The sequence below is a fragment of the Montipora capricornis genome, unplaced genomic scaffold (genome assembly GCF_036669925.1).
Source record: "Montipora capricornis isolate CH-2021 unplaced genomic scaffold, ASM3666992v2 scaffold_469, whole genome shotgun sequence".
Classification (NCBI taxonomy): Eukaryota; Metazoa; Cnidaria; class Anthozoa; order Scleractinia; family Acroporidae; genus Montipora; species Montipora capricornis.
The window spans coordinates 45,001-47,500 of NW_027180205.1; the positions used below are offsets into that span (position 1 = coordinate 45,001).

Consider the following 2,500-nt stretch of genomic DNA (forward strand, 5'->3'; position numbering starts at 1 on the left):
CAAGTATTGATGTAAGCAAGGTCAGAACATTTTAATATGATTTGCAGAAAATATTTTTGACCTCAAAATAGGATAAAGACAGCTAAGGCCGGGAATGACATCATCATCTCAGTCTCTTTCCATAGTTGTTGTGTGTAATCATCCTTTTGCAATTTTGAAGCTGACATTCCATTTGACCCACAACATAATTTGGTGTTTTCGTCCACCAACATGGCGGCGATGACTTCACGTGAAAACCTCCTATAGATCGTTTTCACGTGACGTCACAGCGGCCATGTTGGTGCATGAGGAGCTTAAGCCGACTCAGGAATTCTCGGCTGGACGTCTCCTGACGGTGTAGATATCCATCAACAAAGGCTAAAAACATAACACAAAAGGTGTTTCGTATTCAGAAAAGTGTTAAAGCATTCAGGATCGATCAGATTGTACTGTGAACTTACGTTAATCAGAAAAAAGTAGTTAATTTTTTATTGGTAGGTAGGTAAAGTCTGGGTACGAGCCAAGGAGGCCCATCAGGCCGGCGCTTATTTCCGGTTTCCGAAGCAAGAAGCGACTAGGAGTATTTGTACTCCCTCCTGGATGGGATGCTAGTCCATCGCAGGGTTACCCCCAGCATTGAATTCGCCGGTACCCATTTATACGCCTGGGTGGAGAGAAGCACCGTGAGAGTAAAGTGTTTTGCCCAAGAACACAACACAATGTCCCCGGGCCAGGCCCCGAACCCGGACCACTCGATCCGGAGTCGAGCGCACTAACCATGAGGCCACCGCGCCTTCCACAATTGAATGACCATATTTAGGGGCGAGATGAATTTTGTGGGGAACACAAATGTATTTCAGTTCGTTTGCGCGTATCGACAGTGGCGGTTAGTGCTGGGACACGGAACCATTTTTCGTTCTATAGGATTTATGGATTAACTCTCTCACCCGGGGAAAGATGGTACAGGTCGCCGTCGTCTCTCGCCGACCAGCACTACTTCGACGCTCCTTGCCGCTGGTGAGCGAGGAGACCTCTGGCATCCAGGGTAAAATGTTAGCCAATTTGTCGAAGGAAAGTTTTTTCAGCTCTTTCGAAGAGAGATTTGTCGCCTTCAAGTCGGTAACTTTTTGCGGGAAAATGGTGATCACGTTCCGAAATTCGGCGGGTCTGATCTGCAGATCTAATTAGGCCTAAGGTTAGCTTTTAAGAATGTTTAGGATACTTTCTGTATTGGTGAAACAATGACCTGCAACCTGTGACCTGCGACCTGCGACCTGCGACCTGCGACCTCCAGATTAGACTCGCCGTCCAAAATTCTGGTAAACTAGACCCTCCGTGAGGGTACACTGGGTTGCCTGTGGTACGTGCAGCGTTCCAGGCAATTTTTTTCAAGTTGGGGGGTCATTAAAGACCATTTAAGGGCTCACCCAGAAGTCATACCAGCAGAGTCCCTTTGGCTCACAAGTCCTCACACGTTCGTACGACGAAACAGATCCTTTTCTGAGGTTAAAAACCTGGCTACCAGCCTATTAATTAATCATTTGTCAGAAAGAAGAAATTCCTGTCCTCTTTAAAAAAATTGACACGCATTGCTTACGTGTGGTAGTGAAGTAACACAGCGATTTATTCCATAATGTCAACTGAGCTGTGTGTTGTCTTCCAGGAGATTCTAGTTGTCCTTGCGTAATATGTAGCTCTAACAGTGCACGATATTGTTTTTGTTTTGTCTATCATTGAACTGCCATGGTAGAAGTCTTGGGTAAATAGCCTGAGAAGACATGTGGTTACCAGCAAAGTACTGAACCCAGAAAGATTGAAGAAAATAAATGGGAAGTGAAAAACATTGTCTTCTGGGATGACATGTTGACAGTTGTCTTTGCGTAATATGTAGGTCTAACATTACACGATATTGTTTTGGTATTGTCTATCATTGTAGCACCATGGTAGAAGTCTTCTTAGATAAATAGCCCCTTGAGAAGACATGTGGTTACTAGCAAAGTACTGAACCCAGAGAGATTGAAGAAAATAAAAGGGAATCGAGAAACATTGGCTTCTGGGCTGACTTGTTGATCATGCAACTTCTTTCCACCACAAGTGTACGCGTGCACTGACAGCATCTGACAGCTTTGTAAACAAAAGTTGAAAGTTGAAAGCAGAAGTTTAACCCTATCCCGCAGGGTTAGTAACTGGATGGGCGACCTAAGAAATATATCACTCAGTAACAGAAGCATAGGACCGAAAATTATATTTTAATGCTATCAAATGCGAACCAAGCAAGATACAGATTTTGTTAGCTTGCTTTATGCAAAACAATTATTGATGTAAAAGTAAATAAATATGGATACACAGTTTTTAAGAAGAGCAGAAGGAAGTTTCAGGACGGTCGATCGAGAATAAAAGATTTTGCCATCGGTAACAAAATTTACGACATGAAAACAACATTAATTTTAAACCACGAATATAAAAAGTTACCGTCAGCGAAAAACATTTAGGGAGGTTTTAGTTGTTTTGTTGTAATTGT

General features: G+C 43.0%; 1 long non-coding RNA gene across 1 annotated transcript in view; it reads right to left on the reverse strand.

The window, feature by feature from the left end:
• Positions 1–416, reverse strand: part of LOC138036227 (uncharacterized) — a 1,531-nt gene extending 1,115 nt beyond the window's left edge. The window contains exon 1 of the long non-coding RNA XR_011129816.1: positions 62–416. This is a non-coding gene — a long non-coding RNA (uncharacterized lncRNA). The remainder of the gene's footprint in view (positions 1–61) is intronic.
• Between the last annotated feature and the right edge of the window lie 2,084 nt (positions 417–2,500).